A 22,404-nucleotide genomic window follows, 5' to 3' on the forward strand; every position below is an offset into this window, starting at 1 on the left:
AGCCCAGAACCCCACAATGGCAGCAGGAAACCCAAGAACTGAGTCACCCACTCAAGCCCCCCACCCTCTCCCTGGCCCTTAAAATGTCAATGTTATTAAATGCAACAGTCAGAGAATCAAACCTTTACCTGGGCCTGTCTCGTCTTTCTGTTGCTCCCTTCTTTCCCCTCCCGTTGTTCCTCCAGCCCATATAAGGATTGATCTCTAGCTTCTCCAAAGCTGGCACAGCTGCTCGCTCTTTTTGCAGAAACAGCCTTCCGTGGTCCCTGTTGCCCCCATGGCCCAGTCTCAGGGGTCACGACCCTGTAAGTGGTGTCCTGAGCCCCACAGAATGGCTGCTGGAATTGGGCCCCTTTGCATCCTGTCCCCAGACAAGAGCAGAGACAAGGGGTTACTCCTGGGAGAAGACACACTTGAAAGAAGCACACTGCATTTCAAGGTACAACAGTTATCACGGGGAAATAATGGCTTTTTGTGTGACTCTAACGTTGGTAACTTGTTCTATTTCTGGCTTTCACTTACGAAAAAGAGACATTGGTCCACAGGTCTTACCGTGTTTTTCTGCTCACTCAAGACAATGTAGATTCTAATTTTCAGTATCGTCCACGAGAATGTCTTCAAGTCAGCTGGAGTGATTCAGCTCTTGAATCTGACTTACAATATCATCTTGCATTCCTAAAGAACTTTCCAGCTTAGGAAGCGCTTCACGTAATGCATTTCCTCACCAGGCCTTCAAGGCAGGCAAGGAGGCTGGAGACGGTCCGGTTTTACCAGGGCTTCTAGCTGCTGGTGCAGCAGCCTACCCACCAGAGCATGCTGCTGTGATGGGGGAGTGTCTCAAAAGCACTTAAAATGAGCCACATTTTACCCTAATGAAATAGCACAAAATGCATAGTTACTTTTAAGGCTTTGCACACTTTATTCAACAAATGTTTTTTAAGCCCCTACACTGTGCCACCCTCTGGCCAGGCACTATGGGTACCGTCGAGAGCAAACAAACAGAAGGCATGGTCCCCTTAAATTCTAATGGACAAGATACACATGAATCTGCAATCACACATAGTTGCAACTTCGAAAGGTATAGGATGCTGACTTAGTCAAGGAGAGCTTCCTGAGGGAGTGACCCCTGAGTTGAGATGTGGAGGAGTGCTGGCATCAGGAGAGGAGAGAAGGAAACAATATTGCAAGGAGAGCATGGATGGTTAAAGGGCCCCTGAGAAGGCCAATGCGGGGGAGCACAGGGCACAAGAAGCATGGGGTGGGGGCAGGATGAGGCTGGAGGGGGAGGGAGGCCCACGTGCAGGGATTTGTAGGATGGTTTCCAGATCTGAGTCCTTAGCATCAGGGTAACAGGAAGCCATGGAAGGGGAGGACCTCTCATGATGAGATGGACATCGTCAAATACCACATTGTGGGGTTATGAGAGGGAAGGAATCAGAGTGGGGAAAGGTAACGAGTCCAGTGCTGTTGAAGCAATTCATGTGAGAAATAATGAGAGCCAAGGGGGCTTCCCTGGCAGCCCAGTGGTTAGGACTTTGTGCTTCCACTGCAGAGGCCATGGGTTCGATCCCTGGTTGGGGAACCAAGATTCCACAAGCCACATGGCCCGGCCAAAAAAAACCAGAAAGAAAGAATAAAAAGAAATAATGAGAGCCAAGACGAGAGTGGTGAGACAGAGAGGGAGAGAAACAGGAGGATTCCAGAAACAGGAAGTAAAGCCAATAGGAGTGAATGATGGATTGGAAATGAAATGAAGAGGAAGATGTCAAGGTGTCCTTTTCAAAGGAATATTTTGTACTTTAAAGATATTCACTTAAAGTACTTAAATGTATGTAAAGTCATGACTAATGTCCCCCAAAGCAAGTTATATCAGGCTCTCTCTTTGTACCATAGTGGAGTTCTCAGACTTGGAATCTGTGGAGTGTTCCAACAGGTTCTGACAGCTTACAGAGCATCCCTTACCCTAGTGTCTTGCTTATCGGACCTGATTGGTTCTTTAATGCACTGAGTGTTTAAGTAAATGGCCCAAAATGATGGCGGAGCCAGGATTTACTGCTAAAGACAGAACTAGGTATGAATTGAGACATTGTGGCCTAGGAAATTAAGGCATTGCTATTTCCAGAATCTAAGAGTTAATATCATATCCATTTACAGAGGAGAAGTAAAACAACATTCAAACAAAAACTCATGGAGAAAGAAGGTGCGTTCATCAGTTCATATTTTTATACCTTAAGGTATTTGAAGGCACTTTAAGGCATTTAAAGCAGAATGCAGAAATCAACCCAATTGCATGCCGAGGAATAAAAATTTCCCCAAGTTCAAATCAACACCATGAAGTTAGTTCTTTTTATTTCATTCAACAAATGTTTATTAAGTAAGCTAGCTTGGGAAAGTTATTTAACATTTTGGGTCTCAGTTTCCACATTAGTAAATAGCAGATACTAGGAGTACCTGCTTTATAGGATTGGTGTAAGGATCAAGTGAGTCGACTGGTGCCCGGATGCCTCTTCAACACTGTCGTCAGCCACTCTCCCCCAGCTAACAAATATCTACTATAACCCTCTTTTCCCTTTCCTCAAAGCCTTCCCACATGCATTTTCCTTCACGAAAACACCCTGCCTCTGGCTGGTTTCTATTCTTCCTTCATGTGTTGTAAGAGCAGGAATAGCAGAAAAAGATCCAGGGGCCAAAGCTGACACACACACACACACACACACACACACACACACACACAGTAGATAAGTATGTTTGTGTGTGCCAGTGCACACATACACGCACTTGCATATTTGTATATAAGTCAGCAGTACAATGCTAGTAGGATTGGAGGCAGTGTCTACATGAAATCAACGTTCTAACAGGAGCATGACACCCTCATGCAGTAAGTAACCACACTACTGTCCTCTGTGTTAACCTGACCTTTATAAGAAGAGTTCACTCTGTTGTGGCCCCTGATGTTTGGGTTTTTTTTTAAAGCAATTGTGAATGTATTAGGGAGATTCCAAAAAAGTGTACCATGGATTATCAAAAGCATGAAAAATCAGTCCTGAGAAGAAAGTTGTAATGATTGGAAGAAAGACAGGACTAACAGATGACCAAATGCCTGCCTCTAGAATGACCATTAGATGCCATTTTAGGGAAGGCTGGGTCTGTGGAAGACAGAGGAAACAGCTTCCTTACACCACAAGACAGACCATTTTTATGACAATATAGTACACTGAGAACTGGATTCTTGGTGTCTAAAACATCTAGATTGTTTTTCCTAGAATTTAGAACCCCTGAGTTAGCTCCCTGACCTTACCACTAACTCGCTGTGTGACTTTAGGTGAGCAATTCATCTAAGTTTCAGTTATTCTCTTCTGCCAAAAGGGAATAATAATATCTACCTCCTAGGTTTTTGTAAAGTTTTAATGAGATAATAATTTGTTCCTGGCTTCTAGTAACAATTCAACAAAAGCTGGCTGTACTCTCCACTTCCTACCTTACTCCCTCAAGATAGGTCAATCAGTATTAAGAAATTATGATCACAAATTATGATCACAAAGTAAAACACATTTTACTTATGTTTAAACTATATATAAGAATCATTGAATGCAAAGAATACTAAATACCAAATGAAATTACTCTGAAAGGATGCATTTGGAAAAAAGAAGGAGTTTGTTATAGAACAATCATTTTAAACAGAAACAGTTTAAAAGGTAGCAAAGGCATCCTTGATGCATAAGCAGTAGTCCATAAGATTAATAAAAATGTTTAGGCAGTCAGCAATTTGGCTAATTCACATGGGTGACTGACTGGGAGAAAGAAGGCTAAAGAGTTAAATTTAGATAAAGAAACAGACTCTTCCTTAGAGACAACTTGAACATATAGATTGCACCACACATTTTTGAGTGATAGATAGAAATGGAAGAGATGTATGCCTCTTTTGCCCTTATCTTTTAAGGACAGCTGAACAAATGGTACATTCTTCAGGAATAGAGTAAGTGGTGATGAACCATGTGTTTTCCAACATGACCTGGAAAATGAGTGTCAGCGCCTACAGTGGGGCTCTCCAACCCCTGGGAGGACCCATAACGCTGATGTAGCAAAATCACAACGGATGACAGAGTGGATTGGTTTCTTTGACGTCAGGGGCATTGTTCATGCAAAATTCATTCCTCAAGGTCAAACAGTCCATCGAACTTATGAAGAAATTCCAAAGCCTCTGATAGATTCTCAGCATGGCAGAAAGAGGAAATTCTAGTTCAAGGCTCCAACTCAAACTAAGCCTCTGCAAAGTACTTTTTTTTTAATCTTTTTCTTTTTACTTATTTATTTTGGCGGCGCCAAGCAGTATGCGGGATCTTAGTTCCCAGACTAGGGGTAGAACCCCTGCAGTGGGAGCTCAGAGTTCTAACCATTGGACCTCCAGGGAATTCCCTGTAAAGTACTTTTGATATTAAAAAAAGAAAAAACCTGACAAGACGCCCTCCTTGACCAAACTTTAGTCAGGCTCCTCTGAACCTTCTTATCAGCTTGGTCTCAACCTTTGGAGGTTAGGACAGTCTTTACTTTGCTCAATTTTAGCAAAATTCCTGCTAAATCAGTTTAGCTAGGATCCTCACCCTCAATATCTGATCACCCTCCATATTGGATCAAATTTCTCATCTCCTCTGCTTGGTATCACATCACCCTGGTCTGCCTTCAGCAAGAATCCTAAGTCTGTTTAGCCAGAATCCCCATTTACCTAGATAGAATTTTAGTAATTTTCCATCCACTGACCCCCACCCTTCTCCTTGGCTAGAAATCCCCACTTGTCCATTCAGAATGGAGCCCAGTTCTGTACTGAGGTCTCTCTACCCCTATTACAATCATTCCTGAATAAAATCTACTTTCACAGCTCTAACTTCTGTCTGGCTCTAGTTTTCAACACTTGCCAACCTGATCACTCATCTTTTCCCCAGTCTTGGCTCCAATTACATCTAACTGTTCCTCAAAATGAAATACATTCTCAGAAGATGAAGATTCCCCACCAATAAAGAAAGGTATATGAAAGTCTGTCAATGTTGTAGGCTTAGAAAATAAAACCAGGGAATTCCCTGGTGGTCCAGTGGTTAGGGACTCTGAGCTTCCACTGTAGGGGCCACGGGTTCAATCCCTGGTCAGGGCTAATAAGATCCAGCAAGCCGAGTGCGTGGCCAAAAAAAAAAAAAAAAAAAGACCAAGAGAGGGGTGTGGAAATCTTCACATTGTTTGAACAAATGGCCCCAGGTGACTAAAGATGATAACAACTATGTAACTGTTTATGCTTTGTTTTTTAGAGATTATACTGCGTCATAGGCATCGCTCTTGCACTCATTAGGTTAAGTCACATAGACACAGCATCCAATTACTTGAACTAACTTGCCTGAGGGTCTTGGTTATCTCCAGTTTGACTTCCTAGCTCACTTCTACAGATTCCTCTAAATAAAGCTCATTTTAAACCCTTCATCTCTGACGAAGTGATGTTCTTTCTGAATAATTTTTCCTTACCCTCACTCCAGGCCAACACTATTCTGAGGAGTTTATTAATGTCCTTGCTGGTTATATCCTGAGATGTCAGACCTCACCTTAGACTTAATCTCTCTTTCTCCCCCTCCCTCCCCCTCTCCACTTTGGAGTCCCTTGAGCTACCCAGTCCCCATTTACACCTGTCACTTCCCAAGACTTTCCCTACTGCCTCCTTCACCAGACTCTGTCCTGAAGTCTGGCGAGCAGAGTCCTTAGTTTCTGTTTGAACATCTGTCCCTCTAACTACCCTACAGGCCTCCACCCTCATCCATCCCCAGTCATCCCCCTGGGGCCTCAATCTCACATCCTAGGGCACCCGAGCCCCCTAACTCCATTTACTGGTCACTTCCACCTCCACCCCACCCCCACTAACAAGGCAAGGTGCCCAAGGCATCATTGTTCTCAACATAATCATTAGACTTTTCTATTCTTTTTTTTTTTTTTGGCTGTGCAGCACAACTTGCTGGATCTCAGTTCCCCGACCAGGGATTGAACCTGGGCCCTCAGCAGTGAGAGCTCAGAGTTCCAACCACTGGACTGCCAGGAAATTCCACCCTTAGACTTTTCTGAACTTAATTTTTTCTTTCTTTTCTTAAACAAAGGGATTTTTCACATTAGCAGTCAGGGCTTAGATTACCCATTCTGTCCAAGAGAACTCCAGATGGGACAGTTTAGGGACAAGAGTTCATTTAGCAAGTCCTTGAGAGCCTGACAAAGGACAGGCACTGTTCTCAGTTCAGGTGAGCCCAATGCTGAGCTGGGGCTCATGCTCTTGGCCTGGGGGTCAAGGACCCAGAAGCCACCCAGCCAGTGGGAGCAAGAAGGTTGGTGGTAAGGTGAGAGGGCAGCCAGTACTGAGTACATCTAAAGACCCTTCTGTTGTTTTCCTTCAAATAACTTCCAAAGGGGAATAGCTTAGAAAAATCTGAGAGCATTCAAAGAACAAAGATGTGAAAGGGGCTGGAAAATAGGACCCACGACGGACGGGGAAAAGAAGCTATGATTCTTAGTCTGAGGACGAGAAAGTCTAGAGGCCATTACACAACGGCCTGCAAGGTTTAAAGGGATATTCCTCAGAGGATGGAGACCAGCTGTTCACAGTCTCTAGTGAGGACAGAACAAAAGGAAATGAGCTTCAGCTCCCACAGGAGTGACTTAAGCTAGAAAATAATCTCTGCCAATGAGGATATCAGGCTTGGGATAAGTTATCAAGGGAGATCAGAGCCTCTCCTCCTCTGGAGTTCTTCAAAACATGGAGGAGCCCGTTTTCCTGGGCAGATGGGGTGCAATTCTGTTGGCAGACAGAGGAGGGGAAGGGGACCAACGTCCAGTCTCACCAGCCACGTGAGCCTATGACTTCTACAAATAGCCCGCGCTTTTGTGTAGCAGCATAATAGTTTTTTGGACTCTGGTATTTGCAGAATTGAGTCAGGGGAGAGGTAAAAGAGAAGGCACGTGAGGAATGAGGAAAAGGAAGAGAAACTGTATCATTTTTCCGTGGGAGAAGGAAGGAGAAACTGCAAATAACCAAAGTGGGCCCTTAGTAACTCAATTTCTCAAGTAAGAATCTCTTATTTTTTCATATGAAAATTAGCTTCTATATAAATACACTAATTGGCCATTCTTCTTTCTTTCCAGGTTTCCTGACATCCATTTGTACGGTCCCTTTATACCTTCAATATTAGCCTGTTTCAGTTTCCTGCACAGTAAAAGCCAAAGACAGATTCTTGCTATTGAATCCAACACTTCACAAATCCAAAGCCAGAATCTTCGGTATGACATTACCCATCTATTTAAACTCAAACCTGGCACCAAATTCCCAGATATTTTTCCTATTTTTAATTCCTTAAGACCTCTGAGTGTCTCTCCAGCCTTCAGCCTGTTTCATTAAGTCCAACACTGAAGGTTGACTCCTACGTCCCCAGAGCCAGTGTCTCTGAATCTGATGGGCATCTAGGGACAGCCATGCCCACGGGGCTGAAGTACCCAGAAACACTCCCCATCTCTCCAAGGACGCAAGGCTCCAGAAGCCAGCCAGGAGCGGCCCTCACAGTGCAGAGCGTGACATCATCTGTTCCTGGCATCTGCTCCCACTCAGAGCAGGCCCTGAGGATGACTGGAAGGAAGGGACACTTGTCTCTGAGTCTCAGCCAGTGTCCGGTGGTCCACCCACCCCCGGAGTGGCCACCCGAAGGACCACCTTCCTCAGGCAGCTGCAATGGCAGGTACCAGGCTGTGAGCCCCACCAGAGATGAGCCTTCTCTGTCCTGTTCACTGGGTGTGTCCCCGGTGCCTAGAACCGTGCCTGGCACACGGAAGGGAGCATCAATATTGATATTCGGTGACTGAACTAACAGATGCCAGAGTAGGAAGAGGCCTTGGAGACCATCCATCCCTACCCCTCATTCCAGACAAAGTTCAGCGTGAGGCCTTTCTCAGGCTTGTCACAATCCTTTTCTTTTCCTTTTCCTTTTTTTTCTGGCCGCACCTCGCGGCACGTGGGATCTTAGTTCCCTGACCAGGGATCGAACCCGTGCCCCCTGCAGTGGAAGCACAGAGTCCCAACCGCTGGACCACCAGGGAAGTCCCCAAGTCCACACTAAGATGTTAATGGGTACTAATGAATTTCTCTCTCTCTCTCCTTCCCCCTCTAGGACTCTAGGGGGAAGCTGACCTTCCCTCAGACCCTCTTGCGCCAGCCCCTCCCTTGCTGGGCAGTGCACACTCATCCCCAGATGCAGAGAAGAAAGGATTCTCCTCCATCGTGCCCGAATTCTTGAGTTGGCGCCAAGAAACAGCCAGCTGGAGCAGAGCCAGTTGTGATAGAGTTTCACGCATCAGCCAAGAACAGATTCTGCCCAGGAACTCGCACTCACACAGCCCCGTCCAAGGACAGTGAACGCAGAGCGAGCCCTCACAAGGTGTAGGAAGCAAGAGGGTGGCACTCGGGGGCCCAGGAAGCCCTGTCATCACCCCAACCCGAGGCTGCCAGCAAGCCCGGGCCAGAGGAAGCGGGCTGCGCTGCCAGAGGCTGTGCCGAGGTGAGACACGGGGTAGAAGCATCTGGCTAGCAGCAGTGCCAGCTCCCAGACCTGGCTGCGTGTGCCCAGGATCACCTGGGAGCTTTTTAAAAGCAGCTCCATTGCACCCAGGCTCAGATCTACCAACTGTGTCAGAGTCGCAGAGGGTAGGTCCCAGGATCTGTGTTTTTTGAAACGCTGTGATTCTGATGTCCAACCCAGTTTGAATAACTGCCCTGCTGGCTGACTGACCTACATTCTCTCCCTACAACTCTTTTTCCCCTTTGGGAGGGAATTTATCTCCTCTAGTTGCACCAGTAGACTGTCAGCATCACTGAGGCTTTCCTGTCATTTCCAGAATGAGTCTGGCTGTGCTCCTCGGGGTCACACGTGAGTGCACATCCCTAAGCCAGAAGCTCCACTGAGTAACTGAGGCGAGTTTGACTCTTGCTCTGTTATGCGTTAGGAGGTGAAAGGCACGTGCAAACGTTTGTTTATTCAATTCAGGAAACCCTACCACCCTCTCTGTCTTGGAGAGGGTTAGCGAAGGTGTGTTACCACACTCCTTAACCTCAGGAGTCACGCGGAGGGAAGCTAGACGCGTAAACGGCTGAGCAGGAAGGGATGCTAATGGAAGCAGAGGTTTCCCGGGTGGAAACGATCTTTGCTGGGACTGGGAGGGTTCTGCTCAGTCACAATCGGAGAAGTAGGTCTCCTTTAACTGTACCTGCAGGCTCTGGTCCCAAGCATGTCCCACGGGAGGGGACCTTTGTAGATTTCTGGGGTTATCTTTCTTATTTCGCCATTCAGCAGGCTCTGGCCCCCTCCAGTGCTTATCACCTGGAGCTGGGCTCTCGGCTGGTTTCATGGGACGGAGCCCCGTGTTGAAGCTCCCACCTGAGGATCAGACGCTCCACCTCCTTCTGGCTGAGGCACCATGGGACACCTGCCCCCGACTCCGGTTCCTTCCTGGCTTCTCTTGTCGCCTCTCCGGCCTCTGAATCCTAGTCCCTGTGCCTCATAGCCCCTACACCACTGCTGCCAATGCCCTTGGTCACATTTCTCCCCACTTGTCACAGCCCTACCTCGTGCCTCTTGCTGGCGCTCCGTGACCCTGGTCACGTGACCTCGGAAATGTCACTCCCCTCTGTCACCCCCATCTCCTGGTTTCATACTCTGCCCACTTCATCTCCTGCTGTTCCCTTCATCTGTCATTCTCCCTGCCCCCACCCCTCCCCTTACTCTAGCTCTAATGGGAGCATCCGATGATAGGAATCATAAGTGGAAAGCACACACTTAGAGGATTTCATGTATAAATGACACTGTTTTCCTTACTTACTATCACTGCCACGCAATTAGTTGCCCTTTAACCAGTGAGTTCTCCCAAAACAATGTCTTTAAAATAAAAATGCCCTTTAAATGTTTTCATCTCTATAAGATTTCTGTTCCGTGGTAATAATGGTGGCTGCTGCTTCTTTTATACACCTAAAGAGCCAGAGAATGTGCATTTACAGGAATTCTCCGCCTTCACTAAGCCTCTTAATTACCTGGGATAGTTTTTAACAAGACAATGCCTGGTCTCCACCTTCAGGTGTTTCCATTCAATCGACCTGAAGTTGGGCTCTGCGTGTATGTGTGTATGTATATATATATATATATATATATATATATATATATATATATTTTTTTTTTTTTTTGGTTTTTGTTTTTGTATTTGGCGGTACGCAGGCCTCTCACCGTTGTGGCCTCTCCTGTTGCGGAGCACAGGCTCCGGACGCGCAGGCTCAGCGGCCATGGCTCACGGGCCCAGCCGCTCCGCGGCATGTGGGATCTTCCCGGACCGGGGCACGAACCCGTGTCCCCTGCACCGGCAGGCGGACTCTCAACCACTGCGCCACCAGGGCAGCCTGCGTCAATATTTTAAACATACTTCCCAGGACAGGCTGATGTGCAGAAAGGCTTGAGAGTCACTGATTTATAGGAAAATCATTCATGATAAATGCATATTCAAATAGTCAATTCCTGGGAGGCTTGATTTACAGCAGTGGTTCCTAAACTCATCCCTCTGAAGCAAGGCAGAAGATCTTAAATCCCGCCCTACCCCACCCACCCCCAATGACCACTAGAAAAGAACTCTGTGATAAAGAATCAAAAGGCAACAAATCCGTGATTTTACAGCTGAACCAATGCTAGAGGTACCTTAAAGGTAACCCAGAAATCTTCTAATTTGCTAGTGTTTTATCCATTATTTAAAGAACACAAGTTACTCAAAAACGCAAATTCATTGGCAGCATATCGCCAATGATATGTGCCTGAAGAAGGAAAAGATGGGGGGGTTATATAATCATTCACTTCAGCAATAAGCATATAGATGAATACATGGATTAGGGACTAGTTACTGGGAAATAATAGGCCCAAAATACTGTCTATAAAAATATGCACCTAGGGATTGGTTCAAGATGGCAGAGTAGAAGCATGTGTGTTCACTCCTACATGCGAGAGCACCAGAATGACAACCAACTGCTGAATAATCATTGACAGGAATACACTAGAACTCACCAAAAAAGATACTCCACATCCAAAGACAAAGGAGAAGCTGCAACGAGACAGTAGGAGGGGCACAATCACAATAAAATCAAATCGCATAACCCCTGGGTGGGTGACTCACAAACTGGAGAACAATTATACCATAGAAGTCCACCCACTGGCGTGAAGGTTCTGAGCCTCACGTCAGGCTTCCCAACCTGGGGGTCCGGCAACAGGAGGAAGAATTCCCAGAGAATCAGACTTTGAAGGCTAGCGAGATTTGACTGCAGGACTTCAACAGGACTGGGGGAAACAGATTCCACTCTTGGAGGGCACACACAAAGTAGCATGCGCATCAGGACCCAGGGGAAAGGAGCAGTGACCCCAAAGGAGACTGAACCAGACCTACCTGCTAGTGTTGGAGGGTCTCCTGTAGAGGTGGGGGGTGGCTGTGGCTCACCATGGGGACAAGGACACTGGCAGCAGAAGTTCTAGGAAGTACTCCTTGGTGTGAGCCCTCTCGGAGTCCCTCATTAGCCCCACCAAAGAGCCTGTACGCTCCAGTGCTAGGTCGGCTCAGGCCAAACAACCAACAGGGAGGGAACTCAGTCCCACCCATCAGCAGACAAGTGGATTAAAGTTTTACTGAGCTCTGCCCACCAGAGGCACACCCACCTCTACCCACCACCAGTCCCTCCCATCAGGAAGCTTGCACAAGCCTCTTAGATAGCCTCATCCACTAGAGGGTAGACAGCAGAAGCAAGAAGGACTACAATCCTGTAGCCTGTGGAAGGAACACCACATTCACAGAAAGACAGACAAAATGAAAAGGCAGGAGACTATGTACCAGATGAAGGAACAAGATAAAATCCCAGAAAAACAATTAAATGAAGTAGAGATAGGCAACCTTCCAGAAAAAGAATTCAGAATAATGATAGTGAAGATGATCCAGGACCTCAGAAAAAGAATGGAGACAAAGATCGAGAAGATGCAAGAAATGTTTAACAAAGACCTAGAAGAATTAAAGAACAAACACCTAGAAGAATTAAAGAACAAAAAAACAGAGATAAACAATACAATAACTGAAATGAAAAATACACTAGAAGAAATCAATAGCAGAATAACCAAGGCAGAAGAACGGATAAGTGACCTGGAAGACAGAATGGTGCGATTCATTGCCACAGAACAGAGTAAAGAAAAAAGAATGAAAAGAAATGAAGACAGACTAAGAGACCTCTGGGACAACATTAAATGCACCAACATTTGCATTATACGGGTCCCAGAAGGAGAGAAGAAAGAGAAGGACCTGAGAAAATATTTGAAGAAATTATAGTTGAAAACTTCCCTAACATGGGAAAGGAAATAGCCACCCAAGTCCAGGAAGTGCAGAGTCTCAGGTAGAATAAACCCAAGGAGAAACATGGCAAGACACATGGTAATCAAACTGACAAAAATTAAAGACAAAGAAAAATTATTAAAAGCAACAAGGGAAAAACAACAAATAATATACAAGGGAACTCCCATAAGGTTAACAGCAGATTTCTCAGCAGAAACGCTACGAGCCAGAAGGGAGTGGCACAGTATATTTAAAGTGATGAAAGGGAAGAACCTACAACCAAGATTACTCTACCTGGCAAGGATTGCATTCAGATTTGACGGAGAAATCAAAAGCTTTACAGACAAGCAAAAGCTAAGAGAATTCAGCACCACTAAACCAACTCTACAACAAATGCTAAAGGAACTTCTCTAAGTGGGAAACACAACAGAAGAAAAGGACCTACAAAAACAAACCCAAAACAATTTAGAAAATGGTCATAGGAACATACATATCCATAATTACCTAAATGTGAATGGATTAATGCTCCAACCAAAAGACACAGGCTAGCAGAATGGATACAAAAACAAGACCCATCTATATGCTGTCTACAAGAGACCCACTTCACACCTAGGGACACATAGAGACTGAAAGTGAGGGGATGGAAAAAGATATTCCATGCAAATGGAAATCAAAAGAAAGCTGGAGTAGCAATACTCACATCAGATAAAATAGACTTTAAAATAAAGAATGTTACAAGAGACAAGGAAGGACACTACATAATGATCAAGGGATCAATCCAAAAAGAAGATATAACAATTATAAATATATATGCACCCAGCATAGGAGTACCTCAATACATAAGGCAAATGCTAACAGTTATAAAAGAGGAAATTGACAGTAACACAAAAATGCTGGGGGACTTTAACACCTCACTTACACCAATGGACAGATCATCCAGACAGAAAATTAATGAGGAAACACAAGCTTTAAAGGACACAATAGACCAGATAGATTTGATTGAGATTTATAGGACATGCCCTCTGAAAACAGCAGATTACACTTTCTTCTCAAGTGCACATGGAACATTCTCAGGATAGATCAATCTTAGGTCACAAATCAAGCCTCAGTAAATTTAAGAAAATTGAAATCATATCAAGCATCTTTTCTGACCACAACTCTATGAGATTAGAAATCAATTACAGGGGAAAAAATGTAAAAAAAAAAAAAAAACCCACAAATACATGGAGGCTAAACAATACTTACTAAATAACCAAGAGATCAATGAAGAAATCAAAGGGGAAATAAAAAAATACCAAGAGACAAATGACAACGAAAACATGACGATCCGAAACCTATAGGAGGCAGCAAAAGCCATTCTAAGAGGGAAGTTTATAGCAATGAAATCCTACCTCAAGAAACAAGAAAAATCTAAAATAAACAATCTAACCTTACACCTAAAGCAACTACAGAAAGAAGAACATACAAAACCCAAAGTTAGTAGAAGGAAAGAAATCATAAAGATCAGAGCAGAAATACATGAAATAGAAACAAAGAAAACAATAGCAAAGATCAATAAAACTAAAAGCTGGTTCTCTGAGAAGATAAACAAAACTGATAAACCTTTAGCTAGACTCATCAAGAAAAAGAGGGAGAGGACTCAAATCAATAAAATTAGAAATGAAAAACAAGTTACAACAGACACCACAGAAATACAAAGCATCCTAAGAGACTACTACAAGCAACTCGCCAATAAAGTGGACAATCTGGAAGAAATGGACAAGTTCTTAGAAAGGTATAACCTTACAAGACTAAACCAGGAAGAAATAGGAAATACGAACAGACCAATCGCAAGTAATGACATTAAAACTGTGATTAAAAACCTCCCAACAGGGGCTTCCCTGGTGGCGCAGTGGTTGAGAGTCCGCCTGCCGATGCAGGGGACACGGGTTTGTGCCCCGGTCTGGGAAGTTCCCACATGTCGCGGAGTGGCTGGGCCCATGAGCCGTGGCCGCTGAGCCTGCGCGTCCGGAGCCTGTGCTCCACAACAGGAGAGGCCACAACGGTGAGAGGCCCGCGTACGGCAAAAAAAAAAAAAAAACCTTCCAACAAACAAAAGTCCAGGACCAGATGGCTTCACAGATGAATTCTATCAAACATTTAGAGAACAGCTAACATCCACCCTTCTCAAACTCTTCCAAAAAGTTGCAGAGGAAGGAACACTCCCAAACTCATTCTATGAAGCCACCATCACCCTGATACTAAAACCAGACAAAGATACTACAAAAAAAGAAAATTATAGATCAACATCACTGATGAATATAGATGCAAAAATCCTCAACAAAATACTACCAAACAGAATGCAACAACACATTAAAAGGATCATACACCATGATCAAGTGGGATTTATCACAGGGATGCAAGGATTCTTCAATATATGCAAATCAATCAATGTAATACACCATATTACCAAATTGAATAAAAACCATAAGATCATCTCAATAGATGAAGAAAAAGTTTTTGACAAAATTCAACACCCATTTATGATAAAAACTCTCCAGAAAGTGGGCAGAGACGGAACCTACCTCAACATAATAAAGGCCACATACGAGAAACCCACAGCAAACATCATTCTCAATGGTGAAAAACTGAAAGCATTTCCTCTAAGATCAGGAACAAGAAAAGGGTGTCCACTCTCACCACTATTATTCAACACAGTTTTGTAAGTCTTAGCTACGGCAATCAGAGAAGAAAAAGAAATAAAAGGAATACAAATTGGAAAAGAAGAAGTAAAATTGTCACTGTTTGCAGGTGACATGATACTATACATAGAGAATCCTAAAGATGCCACCAGGAAACTACTAGAGCTAATCGATGAATTTGGTAAAGTTGCAGGATACAAAATGAATGCACAGAAATCTCTTGCACTCCTATACACTAACAACGAAAAATCAGAAAGAGAAATTAAGGAAACAATTCCATTCACCACTGCAACAAAAAGAATAAAATACCTAGGAATAAACCTACCTAAGGAGGTCAAAGACATGTACTAAGAAAACTATAAGACACTGATGAAAGAAATCAAAGATGACACAAACAGATGGAGAGATATACCATGTTCTTGGATTGGAAGAATCAATATTGTGAAAATGACTACAGTACCCAAAGCAATCTACAGATTCAATGCAATCCCTATCAAATTACCAATGGCATTTTTTACAGAACTAGAACAAAAAAATCTTAAAATTTGTATGGAGACACAAAAGACCCTGAATAGCCAAAGCAATATTGAGGGGAAAAAATGGAGCTGGAGGAACCAAACTCCCTGACTTCAGACTATACTACAGAGCTACAGTAATCAAGACAATATGGTACTGGCGCAAAAACAGAAATACAGATCAATGGAACAGGACAGAAAGCCCAGAAATAAACCCACGCACCTATGGTCACCTTACCTTTGATAAAGGAGGCAAGAATATACAACGGAGAAAAGACAGCCTCTTCAATAAATGGTGCTGGGAAAACTGGACAGCTACATGTAAAAGAATGAAATTAGAACACTCCCTAACACCATACAGAAAAATAAACTCAAAATGGATTAAAGACCGAAATGTAAAACCAGACACTATAAAACTCTTAGAGGAAAACATAGGAAGAACACTCTTTGACATAAATCACAGCAAGATATTTTTTGAGCCACTTCCTAGAGTAATGGAAATAAAAACAAAAGTAAACAAATGGGACCTTATAAAACTTAAAAGCTTTTGCATAGCAAAGGAAACTATAAATAAGATGAAAAGACACGCCCAAAATGGGAGAAAACATTTGCAAATGAATCAACGGACAAAGGATTAATCTCCAAAATATATGAACAGCTCATGTAGCTCAATATCAAAAACACAAACAACCCAATCAAAAAACAGGCAGAAGACCTAAACAGACACTTCTCCAAAGGAGATATACAGATGGCCAAGAGGCACATGAAAAGCTGCTCAACATAACTAATTAATAGAGAAATGCAAATCATAACTACAGTGAGGTATCACCTGACACTGGTCAGAATGGCCATAATCAAAAAATCTACAAACAATAAATGCTGGAGAGGGTATGGAGAAAAGGGAACCCTCTTGCAATTCTGATGGGAATGTAAATTGATACAGCCACTATGGAAAACAGTATGGAGAGTCCTTCAAAAACTAAAAATAGAGTTACCATATAACCCAGCTATCCCACTACTGGGCATATACCCAGAGAAAACCATAATTCAAAATGACACATGCGCCCCAATGTTCACTGCAGCACTATTTACAATAGCCAGGTCATGGAAGCAACCTAAATGCCCATCAACAGACAAATGGATAAAGAAGAAGTGGTACATATATACAATGGAATATTACTCAGCCATAAAAAGGAAAAAGCTGGGTCATTTGTAGAGACGTGGATGGACCTAGAGACTGGCATACAGAGTGAAATTAAATCAATAAGAGAAAAACAAGTATCATATATTCACACATATATGTGGAATGTAGAAAAATGGTACAGGTGAACCAGTTTGCAAGGCAGAAATAGAGAAAAAGATGTAGAGAACAAACATATGGACACCACAGGGGGAAAGCGGGGGGGGGGAGGGGGAGATGAATTGGGAGATTGGGATTGACATATATATACTAATATGTATAAAATAGATAAGTAATAAGAACCTGCTGTATAAATAAATAAATAAATAAATAAATAAAAACTGCACCCGGTCAGAATGGTTATTGTTACCAAACTCAGGTGTGGCTGTGTTACTGGAAGTTCAGCCTCTCTGTACACCAGTGCCAAATCAAATCTCGGAGACAGTTTGGAGTGAAGTAGAAAACGATAGCTTTATGACTTTGTCAGGCAAAGGGCGGCACAATGGGCTCCTGCCTCATAAAACTATGTGTCCCCCCCCCATCCTGGGAGGGTTTGATGAGGGTTTATAACAGTGGTTCGTGGGTGGGTGGAGTGGGGTGGGGGGGTGAGGGCGGGGTTGGTGTCTCTGACAAAATTAGGGTGTGAGCTGGGCCTGCCCTCCCTTGATCTCCTCTCAGGTGGTTGGTCTTCTAACCTTGATGAGCTTCTCTGGTCCCTTTAATCTCGCCTCTGTTGGTTTTTTTGGCTGCTCCTCCCTTGATGAGCAACTGTTCAATTCCGCCCTTTGGAACTCAGGGAAGGTCATGGAGGATGGAGTCTTGCCTACAAGAAATAGGGGGAAAAAAGGCCTCCATGCCTGGGATCCCCACAGGGCCCTGCTCAGTTCCAGCTGCTCGCCACTCAAAAGCCAATACTTGAGAGACAAGTGTTGGTTGGAAAGGAAAGTTCGCTTTAATTCAGGAGACTGGCAACATGAGGAGAAGGCAGACTCATGTCCAAAGACCAACTCAGAAGATTCTGCTCAACTGTGAAAGTTTTTAAAGGGAGAATCATTTGGGGAGGGGGTCAGAGTCTTTGTGATCTTCCACTGTGTGTAGATGTTCTTCTGGTTGATTGGTGGTGAGGTAACAGGGCAGTGCTCCAGGAATCTTATACTCAGCCTGAAGTTACCATTCTCTACCTGGGTGGGGGCCTTAGTTCTTACAGAAGAACTCAAAAATATTGTTATGTATATTTCTAGTGGAGGAACCTGCGCCTTGCCCCTTGCTGCACTACGATTCTTGATGGCTCCTCCCTAGTTTCTGCATTCCCTCCCTTCCTTGATAAGCAACTGTTTGAATCTGCCCTTTGGAACTCAGGGAAGGTCAGGGAGGTTGAATGAAGCCTATTTCCTACAAAGAAGAAATGGGGGACATGGAAAGGATTTGTACCTGGGAGGCACCCACAGGGTCCTTCTCCATTTTGCTATCATCAAAAAATATACAAGTAATAAATGCTGGAGAGATTGTAAAGAAAAGTGAGATACACTGTTGGTGAGAATGTAAATTCGTGCAGCCCCTATGGAAAACAGTGTGGCGAGTCCTTAAAAAACTAAAAATAGAACTACCATATGATTCTGCAATCCTACTCTTGGGTATATACCCAGAAAAGATAAAAACTCTAATTTGAAAAGATACACGCACTCCAATGTTCAAAGCAGCACTATTTACAATAGCCAAGACATGGAAACAACCTAAACGTCCATTGACAAGTGCATGGATAAAGAAGATGTGAGATATATATATACCTAGATATAGATATAGATACATATAGATATATATAGATATAATGGAATATTACTCAGCCATAAAAAAGAATGAAATATTGACATTTGCAGCAACCTGGGTGGATCTAGAGATTATCATACTAGGTGAAATAAGTCAGACAGAGAAGGACAAATATCATATCATGTCACTTGTATGTGGAATCAAAAAAAAATGATACAAATGAACTTATTTACAAAACAGAAACAGACTCATAGAGATAGAAAACAAATTTATGGTTACCAAAGAGGAAGCAGGGGAGGGATAGGAGTTTGAGATTAGCAGATACATATTATTATGTATAAAATGCATAAACAACAAGGACCTATTGTATAGACAGCACAGGGAACTATATTCAATATCTTGTAGAAACCTATAATGGAAAAGAATCTATAACGGGGAAAAAAAATATATATATATATATATATACACAATATTGTAAATCAAATATACTTCAATTAAAAGATTAAAAATAAGAAAATTAAAATATGCACCATGAACCCTATCACCATCACCAAACTAACAAGAATTTATTATTTAAAAGCATGACTAGAAGCCATTTGAAATCACAACCAGCTAGACAAGTGATATGAGGCATCCTTTCCCCAGGTTGCAAGAATTCCTTAAGTACCTGTGTTAGCAACATAATTAGCATGGCCACCAACATCTTAAAATACTGATGTAGTATTATCAGTAAATGCTGGTATGAAATAGATTTAATATTCAATGTAACTATTCTTAATTATTCACTAAGTTAGTGGTAAGTAGCTCTATAAATTGAATAGAAAAATGAAAATGTATAAAATTTTGCCTCATGTGGCAAAAGGAATCCCCCCCAAACACGTTTATTTTTAATGTATATCAGTTCATAAGGAAAACACTCAAGGACCATCCTATGAGAGTCCTAGTTCTTTTGAGGGATGTATTTTACTGCCTTTTGAGACAGGAAGAGCATTTTATTATTCTTTTTAAAATACACATTCAGGTACAAATCTGATCTCCCTGGTTACAAATACCCCTAGAAGCAAACTTTTCTATCGTAATGAATGTGTTCATTTATTCACCTGATCTTTCAGATAAAAAAAAAAAAATCATGTCTTTAATAAGTGAGAAGATGTAAACAGCAAGTGAGAGAAAAAAAATCTACTTTGAATAGGACATTTTCCAAAGGCAAATTTGGTTTAGCTTGAATGACTTATCCAAGTCTTTGATGGAAAACAATTGAAAATAGGAAAAGATCAGCCTAAAAAAATAGAACCAGTATAAACTCAAATATTCAGCTCAAACAGGACCAGTGAGATCTGAATATAAGAAAATCCAGAAAACCTGAAAAAATCTAGAGTCTCTGAGCAAAGACACTAGAAGTCTGAGGCTTAGCTGAAGTAGAAAAATAAAATTTTAATTTTTGTTCATTCTCATTCTCTCAATTTCCAGGAACAAAATAGCTGCTAGTTCTTAGAACTTTAGAAGCTTGCAATTTGTGCATAATTACTTTAATAAGTATAAAATATATCCTATAAATAGCATAATATAAGACATTAATTCTGCAAGTTTAAAAGTAAGATCAGAATTGCTATTTTTAACTTTCTGGAGAACAGGAAGTTCATTTAGTTTTTAACTCAGGACTTTCCAATACCTGGCACCATACATTTTATATTACACGTGTTACCAAAACCATATTTCTTCAACTAACTCATGTGCCTTTAGTGCTTGTGGATCAGGGAAGATCCTAGGCATAAACAGCCCCTCCAAAGAGCCATCTTCCAGAATACAGATTTGCCTCTAAGCTCACCAGAACAAGCTACCCCTCATGTTTTGGGGGACTCAACTCCTGCTTTCCAACAGGGACTCTGTACGGCAGCAACAAAACCCACATCTGAAAAGAAGAAGCCTCAAGCTTTCCAGGTTTTTGCTTCTTTTATAAGGTAATCAAGACCATACTCTCACCGCTCACCAGTATTTCCCAAATGTCTTAGTCAGCTTGAGCTGCCATAACAAAATACCACAGAGTGGGCAGCTTAAACAACAGAATTTTATTTCTCAAGTTCTGGAGGCTGGAAGTCCAAGATCAAGGTACAAGCTGACTCAGTTCCTGGTGAGGGCCCTCTTCCTGGCTTGCAGGAGGCTGTCTGCTCACTGTGTCCTCACATGGCCTTTCGTGTGTGTGTGTGTGTGTGTGTGTGTGTGTGTGTGTGTGTGTGTGTCTGTAGGGGGCTGTGTGTGCGTGCACACGCAGAGAGAGTGAAACCTCTGTCTTCTTGTAAGGACACTAGTCCTATCAGATCAGGGCCCCACTCTTATGACTTCATCTGATCCTATACGTACAAAGGCCCCCATCTCCAAATACTCTGTGGGCATTAGGGCTTCAACATATGAATTTTGTGAGGACACAAACATTCAGTCCGTAACCCCAAACTTTTCTGATCATTAGGAATCCCCTAAAACACTTAAGGCAAACCCAAACAAAACCAGATCCCCAGTGCCTGCCTGTGATAGTTTTGTTTTGTTTTGTTTAATATTTATTTATTTGGCTACATTGGGTCTTCGTTGTGGCACACAGGATCTTTAGTTGCGGCATGTGGGATCTAGTTCCCTGACCAGGGATCGAACCCAGGCCCCTTGCACTGGGAGTGTGGAGTCTTAGCCACTGGACCACCAGGGAAGTCCCCTGCCTGTAATGTTCTGATTGCAGAAGGTAGAGCTAGGAATAGTCCAGGGTGATTCTGATGACCAGGCAAGTTTGTGAAACACTGACCTGCTCTGCAATGTCTAAAGCGTGAGATGACTTTCTCTCCATCCAGACTCTTTTCCTTGATCTGGCAGGCTGGACTGTTTGGACCCCATCATACCCAGAACTTTTTCATCCTTCCCAACTGAAGCTCTGTACCCACTCAACACTAGCTTCCCATTCCCCCTGCCGCAGTCCCTGGCAACCACCATTCTGCATTCTGCTTTCTGTTTCTATGAATTTGACTACTCAAGGTACCTCATATAAATGGGATCATACAATATTTGTCCTTCTGTGATTGACTTATTTCATTTAGCATAATGTCTTCAAGGTACATGCATGTTATAGCATGTGTTGGAATTTCCTTCCTCTTTAAGGCTGAATATCCCATATGCATAGATTTTGTTTATTCATCCATCTGACAATGGACACTCAGGTTGCTTCTACCTTTTGGCTATTGTGAATAATGCTGCTGTGAACATGGATGTACAAATATCTGTTCAAGTCTTTGCTTCTAATTCTTTTGGGTGTATACCCAGAAGTGGAATTGCTGGATCACATGGTAATTCTACGCCTAAGTTTTTGAGGAGCTGCCATACTGTTTTCCACAGCAGCTGTACTATTTGGCATTCCCTCCAGCAGTGCACAAGGGTTCCAATTTCTCCACATTCTCATCGTTATTTGTTATTTCCTGGTTTGTTTGTTTTTTTTAAACAATAGTCATCTTAATGGGTATAAGGTGGTATTTCCTTGCGGGCTTAATTTGCATTTCCCTAATTATCAGTGAAGAGTCTTTCTTTGAGGGAACAATAAAAGGAAAAATGTAGCTCCAAAGATTTAGGTTGGAAGATGATCCCAGGAAATGGAGGCAAATGTGCAGAATCACAATGAAAGAGAGAAAATGATGTGGGAACGCAGCCTTACAAATGTTAATCTCCAAAACACGCTTTAAATGTAAATGTAATGCTGTCTTAAAACAAAATCAGGAAGGTATCACTACCCCCAAGGTATAATAAGAAATTGAATTGCCACGAATAAGCTCACAATGTACTCAAGCTGCGTGCGGAAAAATCAAGAAATAACTATGGC

General features: G+C 42.7%; 1 protein-coding gene across 7 annotated transcripts in view; it reads right to left on the reverse strand.

Moving 5' to 3' along the window:
* NEBL (nebulette) overlaps nucleotides 1-22,404 on the reverse strand; it is a 522,125-nt gene that overhangs the window by 442,298 nt on the left and 57,423 nt on the right. Inside the window, exon 1 of one of the 7 annotated variants that reach the window (XM_079913285.1) lies at nucleotides 553-659. The exons of the other annotated variants lie outside the window; for them this stretch is intronic. The gene's annotated coding sequence lies outside the window, so the exon portion shown is untranslated. Of the gene's footprint in view, nucleotides 1-552; nucleotides 660-22,404 lie in introns of those variants that run through there. 7 annotated transcript variants of the gene reach the window in all.

Source organism: Stenella coeruleoalba (genome assembly GCF_951394435.1).
Source record: "Stenella coeruleoalba genome assembly, chromosome: 2".
Taxonomy (NCBI): domain Eukaryota; kingdom Metazoa; phylum Chordata; class Mammalia; order Artiodactyla; family Delphinidae; genus Stenella; species Stenella coeruleoalba.